An 11,937-nucleotide genomic window follows, 5' to 3' on the forward strand; every position below is an offset into this window, starting at 1 on the left:
CATTCATTCTGCACCATTTCCACCCAGCTTTGCTCAAGTTTCAGGAAGAAACATGGGTCACTGTAGGAGCAGCCCACTATTGTTCTGTGCTTCAAGAGCATGTTTCTATATTTCAAAATGCAAATCGATGATCTGGCCATGGTGACATGTGGCTTGAGTCCCAGCTACTTGGGAGGCTGAAGCAGGAGGATTGCTTGAGCCAAGGACGTTGATGCTAGAGTAAGCTATGCTTGCATCACTGCACTCCAATCTGGGTGATGGAGCAAGAGCTATCTCTAAAATATTATATATATAATAATTATATATTATTAACATATAAAATATAATGTATGCTAATTATATTAAAATATGAAATAATATATGTTAATTATATAATTAACATATTACACTATATTAATGTATACCTAGTATATGTATTTTTATATATTGTTTATATATTTTATATATGTTAATATATGGTACATAATTCCATGTAGATTAATGTCTTAATATATCATATTATGTAATATGTAACATAATATAATATATTAATATATAGTAGTACAGTATATAACATATTAATGATATATATGTTAATATTAGTGTATTATTACAATAATACATTTTATATATAAGTAAATCAAGCTGGTGATCTCTTACTGTGTAACACTATTGTTCTTGTACCTTGCAATCATTTAGTAAGGTTGAATTAGATATCATTAAATCTCCTAAAGTTCTTGAAGGAAATGATGACAATTGATTCATTTCTGCAGTCCCAACCTCCAAACACTCGAAGAAGGGTAATTTTTACAACCCACTTTCTCTGAGGGTGAAGCTCGGAGACTATAACTCTGATTCCATTTGCAGATCAGGAAACCGAGGCCCAGAGACTGTAGCTGACTTGCGCAACTGGTCTGATAAGCCAACTGCAGTCATTGGACCTCAGACTCCTGATGTTCCCTGTTCGTGCTTCATTGGGAACAATTTTTCAAAGTGTGCAGTGCAAGCTGTTCTCTGTTATTGCCCAGTGGAAAGTGGAAAGACTAAACCAGGACAGAGAATGTGTATTAAATTTTGAAGAAGTTAAAAACAAGAGAGAGAAAGGAAGGAAGGAAGAATTCATCCAAACTAATAAAACTTCTTGAGCAATTCTCCTTGGGATGACATTTAGGTGTTTACTTAAATTGCTGAGAATGACTCGGGACTGCGAAGTGATGAGAAAGAGGACAGGCTGCACTTGGCGCATGAGTCCCATGAAGCCTCAAATCCAATTTTAACTTGGAAAATGTTTGTGTAATCGTCTTATTCAGCATCTCCATGGTGTGAGAAAGATTGGGCAAGAGAATGTCCTCAGTGTCGTAGCCTTTTAAGTCATAAGATGCAATCTTTCAGGGCCTTGGTCTTTGGCATTCCACTGGCATAATGCCAGCTCCAACGAGGGTGGGAAAAGCACACAAGGGAGATGCAAGCGGGCACATGGAGGATGCACCTCCTGCTCCTGCTGGGAAACAAGCCCTCTCTTTCTAAAGGAGGGGCAGACTATGCACAGACAGTCACACTCACCCCACCCAAGCTCTGTCTGGCAAGGTCCATCTGTAAAAGGTCAAGGCCAGCCTTCACACCCATGTGATTGGCCCACATCCCATTGTCTAATGGGAAATGACTGTGCAATGTTTGGCCTAATGTCATGATATGTGCAAAATCTGCCCCGAAACTTCCTCTGCAGAATGAACCTGTGCTGGGACCCCTCACAGCACATACTGTCAAACTTCGCACACATTGATGCATATCCTGTAGAATTAACAACTAACATTTACATGACATCTACTGTTTACGGAGAACATTCCCATGTTCTACCTTCTGTTATTCTCCAATCAACTCTGTGTGCCTGGCATTCTGATAAGCACTGCACATGAATGACTACCCTTAATCCCTTACAACTCTATGACATATGTACTATTTTTAAAATTTAATTTATTATTATTATTATTGTTATTATTATTATTGAGATGGAGTTTTACTCTGTCACCCAGGCTGGAGTGCAGTGGCATGCTCTTGGCTCACTGCAACCTCCGCCTCCTGGGTTCAATCCATTCTCCTGCCTCAGCCTCCCGAGTAGCTGGGATTACAGGTGCCCACTACCACGCCTGGCTAATGTTTGTATTTTTAGTAGAGACGAGGTTTCACCATCTTGGCCAGGCTGGTCTTGAACTCCTGACCTTGTAATCCACCTGCCTTGACCTCCCAAAGTGCTGGGATTACAGGTGTGAGCCACCGCGCCCAGCCTGACATATGTACTATTTTAACCTATCACCTGAGTAACACACAAAGCTGGAAGCATCACTTACCTGACTTCAAATTATATGACCAAAACATTGTGGTGCTGGTATACAAGTAGACACATAGATCAATGGAACCAAATAGAAAATCCAGAAATAAAGCCACATGTTTTCAGCCAACTGATGTTTGACAAAGCCAACATTGGGGAAAGGACACTCTTAAATAAATGGTACTGGGAAAATTAGATGGCTCTTATAGAAGAATGCAACTGGACCCCTGTCCCTCAGCATATACAAAAATCAACTTAAAATGGATTAAAGACAAGTATAAGACCTGAGACTATAACAATCCTGGAAGAAAACCCAAGTAAAATGTTTCTAGGCTTTGGTTTAGGCTTTAGGCAAAGAGTTTATAACTAAGACCTCAAAAGCACGGGCAACAAAACCAAAAATAGACAAATGGGTCTCAGTTAAACTAAAACACCTGTATTCTTAATCACTAGGTTATTCTGCCTCCTTGTGAGAAAACAGGTTCAGAGAGAAGTATCAGCATAACCATAGGCAAGTGGGAGAAAGCAGGAGATAGCGCCAGGCATCCTGCCTCATGCTACTTATTCCAACCCTGCAATTCTTAGCACAATGCTGTGGAGTATTCGTACGGAACAAATAGACATTGCAAATGCCTTCTAGCAGGCTCTTTGCTCCCCACAATGCCCCCTCTGGGCTCCATTCCCTGCACGGCAACCTCAGTGACGCTCCTAACACTGAGTCACATCACAGCTCCCCTCTGACCAAGTCAGGTCAAGCCAACATCCTTGCAGGGCCCTAAAGAGCTGGCCCCAGTGGTCTGTTTAGTTGCATCTTCCCCTTTCCTCTCCCTGTTCCCACTGCTCCAGCCACACTGACCACTCTGGGCATCGTCAAACATGGCAAGCAGAAATCCACGCCCATAGTGTCTGTTTCCTATTGCTCTGCCAGGAAGGCTCTTCCCACAAATACCTGTGACACTTGTTCCTTCACCTCTTTCAAGTTTCTGCTCAGCTATCTTTTCTCAACTGTATTCTCCCAGAGAGTCTTCCCCTAAACTCCCATTACTCTCCATTCTCTTTACCCACTATTTTCCTTATCATTTATTGCCACCTGAAATGTTTTTTCCTTTTATTTTTACTTGGCATGTAATAATTGTACATATTTATGGGATGCAAAGAGATATTTTGATGCATGCATGCAATGTGCAATGTTTAGATCCAAGTAATTAGCATATTCACCACCTTGAACATTGATCATTTCTTTGTGTTGTGAACATTCAAAATCCTCTGGCTTTTTTTGAAAATGTACACTGAATTATTGTTAACCATATTCACCTTACAGTGCTACAGAACACTAGAAGCATTCCTCCATCTAGGCATAATTTTGCAGCCATTAATCAACCTCTCCCTATCCTCCCTCCCTCCTACCCTCTCCAACCTCAAATGACCTCAATTCTACTCTCTACCTCTATGAGCTTGCTTTTTCTCCCACATGTGAGTGAGAACATGCATTTATTTTTCCATACCTGACTTATTTTGCTTAATGTAATGTCTTCTGGGCTCATCCATGTTGCTGCAAATGGCAGGATTTCTTACTTTTTTATGGCTAAATAGTACTCCATTTGTGTGTGTGTGTCTGTAGTGTGTGTGTGTACATATCACACTCAAATGTGATATATATAATCACACTCAAATGTGATATGTATGTATATCACATTTGCTTTATCTGTTCATCTGTTGATGAGCATTTGATCACCTGACATATATTCACTTGTTTATTGCTGTCTTATTTTTCTCTAACATAAGCTTTTTGAGGGCAAAAACTTAGTCTGTTGGCTTCTTTTGTTGTTCATTGATATATCCCTAATACCTAAAATAGTATGTGGCACACAGAAGGTGTTCAATAAATATTGGTTGAATTAAGACATAAGCAATAGTCTAGATAGGAGCATATAGTGTGTAGCACAGTCTGCTCAGTACGGTGCCTATAACTTGATAAGAACTGAAAGCAAATATTTATATATGTAAAAATAGATGGGACTTGAAATATTAATTCTGGTTCCTGTTTTGTGTAATCAGCAGAAAAGAATGTATAAGAGCTTGTCCAATTTGGTTTGGTTTTAAATTAGCAATTCAGCAGCAAAGTGAGAAGCCAGTAATAATAGCCAAAGCTAAGCCAGAAGTCTGGGAACACATCACATGCCGATGAAGACAGCAAAGGCATCACTGGTGTACAGCAGTCATCATCCCTGCATTGCCAGTAGCAGCTGTGGGCTGTGGGCTCTTGTGGGAGAGCCCTGTCCAGCTGAGAAGGAAGATGGAGGAAGGCTGTGAGCTCACAGTGGTTTAGGCAACTCTATAGGATTGATGCACCCCCACAGCCTCTAAGTTGGAGTGTCTGAGATCTGAGGACTCAAAGCTCACTCCTAACTCATTCATGGACTTCAAAATGACTGAAGACTATGGGCGTGGATTTCTGCTTCCCATGTTTAATGATGTCCAGAGTGGTCAGTGTGGCTGGAGCAGTGAGAGCAAGGGGGAAGATGTAACCAAGGAAACTCAAACTTAGAGCCTCATCCTTTTCATGGAGAACTTATTAGGTCATTTGACCTAATCACAAGGTAAGCAGGCAGAATAATATCTAACTTTGACCCGAAAGAACCCAATTAGAGAATGATTTGCTCTTGGTTTAAAATTCAGTTCATGGTTCTTTCTACTGTTCTTTGTGACTTAACCTCGGTTTCAACACATCCTGGCTATGCATCTTGGTGTGCTGCCAACTCAGCCACCTCCCTTTTCTTTTACAATCTTTTTCTTCAAATTGAATGTAGTTTTATTGGAGGAAAGCCAAATAAATATGGGCTCATTGTCATTATATTATTTCTTATGTTATTGTCCTAATAGACGAGCTCATACAGAGTCTCAGAAATTCAGAGAAGTTTGGCTTCAGGGTAAATTTGTTAGCTCAAATACCATAGACCAGGCATTCAGAGAAAGGCCAATCTTATCCCATCCACCATTTTTCTTCAATGTACCAAAGAATGCTTTTGCTTCTAAAATAAACTATACCAAAAAAAGTTAATACAAACATCAATCCATCTCATTGCTTTCTCTTACATAAACATTTTCCTTTGGGGTGTTTTAAGAAAACTCCTTGGAACAAATTTGATTCTCTGAGTAGATTTCATGGTTAGAGCATAAATATGAAAGAACTTTTGGGAGAGTATGGCAGCCCCAGTACGTGAGATCAGGCAGTTGGTACAAAGAGGCAGAGATTAAATGAATTTACAAGTATAGCAGCTACTAAGCAAAGAACTCTTCTCCTCTAAACAGAAAGTGGGAAATTGCCTCCTTCAGACTTGAGAAAATCTTCTGTAGGACTCTTGGCAAATATCCAGTTTGAAAGGAACTAACTTCTTTAACTTCAAACAACCCCTCACCAAGCTTGTTCTTTCTTCTTCTATTCTCCCAGACAGAATGACTTCCTTCATTCTCAAACTGTTCCCCTCTGGCACTCCTAATTAATTTAATCTAAGCTTCTCTTAAAGGCTACTCACCTCTGTTCTCCTGCAGCCATTCCCTTTCCTCTTGCCAACACTCTCCTTCTATGCTTCTCGGGTTCATTACTATCTTTCCCGTCACTGAAAAACATTTACAAGGAGGTACTTTTTGTATTAATAGACTTAAGAGATCCATCAGTTGGAGACTGCGTTACCGAAAACAAAGCCATCACAAAAGTCTGGCAAAAGAAAAACCCATCCGCTATCAGTGCTGGTGCCATTCCTTGAGGAGCCACTGGGTCAGAACTGAGTGTCTTCCGATGACTCAACCTCAGCTGGAGAAGAGTAGCTGGAAACCAATCCAAGGACAAGCCCAAGGTTTGTTAACAGATGCAAATCTTTTACCTTCCTTGTAGCTCTTCTCTGATCTCCCAATACGAGCTGAAACAGATGAAATGTGGGTACAGCACTGGGACGTTGCCAACAACAACCATTGCAACACAAAGGCAAGTGCTCCATGACACTTTCTTCATGCCCTCCTTGCTGGCGATACAAGACTGGTCATGAGCTTCCTTCTTTTCTTTGTCAGAGGCCGCCAGCTGCAGGCTATGGGCCGTGGCATCCTAAAGAACAGGATCTGACAAAAGAAATGATTTTTTTACTTGAAAATGAAGAGGAGTACTAAGCCAATTCTGCAGATAATTCAGCGAACTTCTCCTCTCACAACCCACACCCAGGTGCTTTGGCCCACCTCTCCTAAAGCAAAATGGCTAAAGTCTATGAAGTATGACAGAATACTTCTTGAAAAACAACGCAGAGAGCTACCTAAAATAAGCAAACAAAACGAAACACATCGTGACTTGAAAGGTAGCTTTCTTCTCAGTTGATTGGCTATCTTCCTTGGGATGTGCCTAGGCCAGTTTACCAACTGCCACCTATAAACCACTTCCCTCCTGACTTGTTATCAAATGAGAAGACTCTACCACCTACCTGTTCTAAGAGCCACCATTGGTTCCTCGGTGAATATTTTCCTGCCCCTCTTGTCCCCACCTCATTCCTTTTTGATTATACCTGTATTTACAATTTTCTTTGCCTATCATTCCTTCTTATATTTCAAATTTTCTAGCTGGTATACATCTTTTAGAATTTTATTTAGTAAATGTCTATTGGTGGAAAACTTTTAGTTTATCTGTCTTTATCTTGCCCTCATTTTTGATATATTTTAAAAACAATTTCAATTTTCATTTTAGATTCAAGGGGTACATATGCAGGTTTGTTACATGGGTATACTGTGTCATGCTGAGGTTTGGGATATGAATTATTCTGTCACCCAGATAGTGAGCATAGTACCCAACAGTTAGTTTTTCAACCATTGCCCCCCTCCCTGCCTTTCCCCTCTGTTAGCCCCCAGTGTCTATGGTTGCCATCTTTGTGTCCATGAGACCCAATATTTAGCTCCCACTTATAAGTGAGAACACACAGTATTTGCTTTTCTGTTTCTCAATTAATTCACTTAGGATAATGGCCTCTAGCTGCACCCATGTTGCTGCAAAGAACATGATGCCATCTTTTTATGGCTGCATAGTATTCTGTGATGTATGTGTTCCATATTTTTTTTTAATTGAATCCACTGCAGATGAGCATATGGGTTGATTCAATGTCTTTGCTATTGTGAATGGCGCTGGCATGAACATACGCATGCATGCACTCTTTCTGGTAGAATGAGTTACTTTTCTTGGGTATAAACCCAGTAGTAGGATTGCAGGGTCAAATGGTAGTTCTGTTTTAAGTTCTTTGAGAAATCTCCAAACTGCTTTCCACAGTGACTGAACAAATCTACATTCCCACCAGGAGGCAATACTCGTTCCCTTTTTTCCACAGACTCACCAACTTCTGTTGTTTTTTGACTTTTTTTTTTTTTTTTTTTTTTTTGAGATAGAGTCTCGCTCTGTTTGCCCAGGCTGGAGTGCAGTGACGCCGTCATGGCTCACTGCAACCTCCACCTCCCGGTTCAAGTGATTCTTCTGCCTCAGCCTCTCGAGTAGCTGGGACTACCAGCATGCACCACCATGCCCGGCTAATTTTGTATTTTTAGTAGAGACGGGGTTTTGCCATGTTGGCCAGGCTGGTCTCGCACTCCTGACCTCAAGTCATCTGCCTGCCTCAGCCTCCCAGAGTGCTGGGATTACAGGTGTGAGCTACCGTGCCCAGCCTTGACTTTTTAACAGTAGCCATTCTGACTGGTGTAAGATTGTATGTCATTGCAGTTTTAATTTGCACTTTTCAAATGATTAGTGATATTGAGCATTTTTTCATGTTTTTTGGCCACTTGTATGTCTTCTTTTGAAGAATACCTGTTCATGTCCTTTGCCAACTTTTTAAGAGAATTGTTTTGTGCTTGTTTAGCGATTTAAGTTTCTTATAGATTCTGAATACTAGACCTTTATCAGATGCATAGTTTGTGAATATTTTCTCCCATTTTGTAGGCTGTTTGCTCTGTTGATAGTTTCTTTTGCTGTGCAGAAACTTTTTAGTTTAATTAGGCTCCACTTGTCAATTTTTGTTTTCATTACAATTACTTTCGAAAACGTAGTCATAAATTCTTCAGCAAGGCCAATGTCCACAATGGTGTTTTCTAGCTTTTTTTCCCCCAAGATCCTTACAGTTTGATGTCTTACATTTAAATCTTTAATCCATCTTGAGTTAATGTTTGTATATGGTGAAAGATACGGATCCAGTTTCCTTCTGCATATGGCTAACCAGGTATCCCAGCATCATTTATTGAATAGGGAGTTCTTTCCCCATTGAACAGTATATTCTCTGTATAGAATTGTAAGATGCGAATTATTTTCTTACAGCTAATTGAAGACATGATTTCTATTGCCTTCTGGCTTTCATTGCAACTGTTAAGTCATTGATAAATCAGGTATTAGTCTATCAGCCCTTTGAAGACAATGGTTTTGGACGTGGGTTTTTTGGGCTGCTTTTAAGAGCTTCTATATTTTGGGGTTCTGCAAGTTCAACAAAATGGGTCTAAAGCTGGATTTATTATTATTTAGTTAGTCTACTTCAATCTGTGGACTGGCATCTTTAATCAGTTCTAGAACATCCTCAGGCATTATTTTTATAAATATTGCCTTTGCCTCATTGTCTCTCTCCTCTTTTTCTGAAACGTTGACTCTATGTATGATAGACCTTCTTGGTCTATACATCTCTTAGCTTCTCATGTTGTAAATCTCTTATGTTTTTGTGCTTCATTCTGGTTAATTTATTTTGTCTTTCAGTATACCAACTGTCTCTTCATCTGGGTTTAATATGTTGTTATACATATCCATTACATTTTAAATTTATTGAAAATTTTCCAGAAGTTCTACTTTTTAGACCTGAAAAGCCTTTGAATATGTTTTTCCATTTCGAACATACATGTTAGAGCTTGACTTTTATTGTATTCAAGATGTGATTACTACATGGTAGATATAGTTTGCATATAATAATTCTAATATTCCTGATGCTATTATTAGCTCTCCAGGGCCTCTTTCCCACACTGAAGCTCCCTGTAGTAGAGCTGCCTCTGCTCTCTTTTCTTTGTTGGTATAACTATAGGGTCTAGCATAGTCTCCAGAACGTGTTCGGTCCCCAGTAATAGTTATTGAATTGAATTGTTGCCTTTTTCAGGAGAATCAGGCGTGATCTCTGCCACCTCCAGTAAGTTTATTCCTGATGTTACCCTGACACCTGATAGTCAGACTGTCCTACCTTCATCTCTGTCATGGCTCACAAATGCCCTACCTTCAACTCTGTCATGACTCACAAATGACTATCACACTTCTAGGGGATCCACAGTGAGGCTGAGAGCTGTCAGGACCCCAAATAACTCTAAAAACCTGGCTGGAGTATTGGCTGTCTTATTAGGAGCTGGGTCACCTTGGACTGTTTGAGGAGAAAATGAGTGTAAGGAGCTTTATAAACTGAATTGCAGGTACTTGTTCAATTATTTGCCACACAGCACTTTTTGAATATCAGTTCTATGCAGAGCTCTATGCAAATGCTGGACACGCTGAAATGCAGTCACTGTATGCCACTTGCAAAATGGCTTTGAGATTAGGTAGGGAAATTGGCTATCCAAAGAAGATCATCAACATCCTAAGACAGTGCTTCCAAGTACCAGATGAGGAGGCTGAATGATTGGAGTCATTTCTCAGGGCTCAGATTGCTGAAGAAGGTTTATGGAGCTGCTAAGTTTGGGGATGTACCTTAAGAAAGAACTTAAACTGCCAGAATTGGACCAATCTGATCAAATGGGGCTGTGAATGATGGTCACAAACTCAAAAATTTGCAGGACAGAAAGACAAAGTAGCAATGCAGGCCAGTAATACAATAAGGAGTGATTGGGACTGTGGCAAAACAAAAGAGAATGTTCTGTCTAAAGGTGACAAAAGTGACTAAACTCCTTCATAATGTTGAGATGTGAGAACATGACCTATGCCAGAGCTTCTGCCTTCAAAACAAATGCTGAAAATTGGGTTTCTATGTGATGTTTCTCAGTTTTTAAAACACGATTCCAATATCACTCCTTTTAAAAGCATGTCTGTGTGATGAATTTGGTCTATAGGCCGCAAGTTTCCTATCTCTACTTTAGATGAAAACACAAGTGTAGTGAATTGCTTCATTTCACCCTTGCACATTCTTATCTTTCTGCTTCACTCTGAAAAGCTGATAATTCCCAAATGTGTATCTTCAATGCCAGTCTTTATCTTGAGTTTCATATCCGTATGTTTAGTTGCCTATTTGGTGTCTTCATCAGGAAGGACACTTCAAACTTGACGTGTCCAACACCACATTTTTCTGCTCCAACCCCCAATCTATTCCTATTTCTTATTTCACATTGGGCCTCAGTCTTTAATCTGTAAATAGGGATAATAGTAATAACCTGCTCCTCCTAACTTATAAGGTTGTCCAAAGAAAATAATTGTGTATAGGACAAGAGAAATGAGGTGAGAGAGATTGCATATTGTGTGTGAACTGAAAAGCTAACTTTGAGATGACTACATATTCTGCAGCATGCTTGTCCACATCTTCCTACTGATAGAGATGAGAAAGACAGATTCAATTTTGATATATATATCCGAATATTGCCCTAGACAAGGAAAGGCAATGAAACACGAAATTTGTAATAATCTTTTGTTACTCAGACCAAACTCATCCAGAGGAAAATAAATAGGGTTGTCAGTCAAGTAGCATCTCACTGTAGCATGAACTTACCAAACTTTTTTTTTTCTGAGAATTATATAGTCTAGAAAACAGTCTGTTGGCTTCCCATTGTATTGGCCTCATTGCCTCCAGTAAAGGATGCCTGAATCCTCTAAAATTCAGGAATTTTAGGGCCCATTGTTACAGGTTTCCAGAGATGGAAAGCGAGTTGTGCAGCCTTGGCTGGGCTGCAGCTGTGGAACATGCCTATGGCAGTGGTGACTTCCATAGAAGATAGGAGTAAAACAAGTTCATACAGTAGAGAAAAGTCTTTTCTAAGAGTAGGTAAGAATACTGGAAATTTTTATTATTCCATATTTTATGGCATTAATATTCAGTGAATGGCCCAAGTAGAAAATTAAGCAGTCATCTTCCACTATTCTGTTGTCTTTATCATGCAAGCCAATCAGGCGCCAGTTCTGTTATTCTACTTTCTGAATATGACTGGAATCCATAATCCCATCTTTACTGCCCTGTAGAGGTACAAATAAAATAATAATACAGGCTTATTATTTTATATCGGGTTGTTAAAAATCTTTCTGACCGGTCTCCATCCCTCCATCTCAATTCTCACCAATTCATCCTTCACTCTGCTAGCTAAGTGATCTTTCCAAGCCTGAAGACATGTCCCTCTCATGATTACAATGTTTTGTTTGCAACTTTTTATATCCAAGATCCAGCTATCATTTCAGTCTCAGTGTGTCACTTTCTTACACACCTCCTGTATTCTGGATGAACCTGATGGCTAGCAAGCTTTCCAAGCATGTCTACACATGCCAGGTGCTGGTCAAGAAGGACCAGCATTTAAAGACTCCGAGAATCAAGAGTGGCTGTGTTGAGAGGAAGAGGCGGGCGGGGAAGATGAGAGGCTGCTGTGATAAGGTGGATTCTTCAAAGCAT

The sequence above is a fragment of the Rhinopithecus roxellana genome, chromosome 8 (assembly GCF_007565055.1).
Source record: "Rhinopithecus roxellana isolate Shanxi Qingling chromosome 8, ASM756505v1, whole genome shotgun sequence".
Taxonomy (NCBI): domain Eukaryota; kingdom Metazoa; phylum Chordata; class Mammalia; order Primates; family Cercopithecidae; genus Rhinopithecus; species Rhinopithecus roxellana.